The sequence below is a fragment of the Trypanosoma equiperdum genome (assembly GCF_001457755.1).
Source record: "Trypanosoma equiperdum strain OVI genome assembly, contig: ctg_1246, whole genome shotgun sequence".
Taxonomy (NCBI): Eukaryota; Euglenozoa; class Kinetoplastea; order Trypanosomatida; family Trypanosomatidae; genus Trypanosoma; species Trypanosoma equiperdum.
This window is the reverse complement of record NW_027123223.1, coordinates 6,153-6,896: the sequence shown is the minus strand read 5'-3', so window position 1 is coordinate 6,896 and position 744 is coordinate 6,153.

The following is a 744-nucleotide window of genomic DNA, read 5'->3' as shown; positions in this document are numbered from 1 at the left end:
TGACAAATCAGTCCAGTGGGGGCAATGACAGGTGCGGCGTGGCTCGCAGCGTTACAGAAAAGCATAGTTAGAGAGCCTTGGCCGATGAAGTTCGACAAAGAGGGTGTTCGGACCAAACCAAGCAGTGGCAAAACCGGATAAGTATAAACCACGAAAACCACTGAACGACAGCCCGGTAACAGGAAGCAGATTAGAGCGGGGGCCACCACACTCAGCACTAAAGCACGACGCACGGGAACGGCTCAATGCTTGTTAGTGAAGGAAAAGCGGGACAAGCGAAACCAGGACTCTAAACGGAAAAGTAGCGATGCCAAGCAATTGAAACGATATAACCTCCGGCGTCGGTAGGACTTTAAGAGACTGACATAAGCCAAAGCGCTAGAATAACAAAATCATGAACTTTCCGCACCCGAACCCATTCAGAAACAACTAGAAGCCTGAAGAAGATGCTGAATTTAATGGATGTGGCAGCAATCAAGTGTTCTCAAAATTTCAAGTATTTTTTTCTCTCAATTTTATGAAATTTATGGGATGTTGCTGTTTTTCAGAAAATAAGTAAGAGTGTCGAAATTAGATGTACATTAAGGATTTTTCGAAAAGAAGTAAAACATTTAGTATGGTAGTAGAATATTTTTTTAAAAAAAAGTACGATGGTAGAAAATGAAATATAAGTGAGATTATAATTTAAAAATTTTCTTTATATTAGGGGGCGTCAGTTCAAGGGTATTATAATAAGATCAGTAC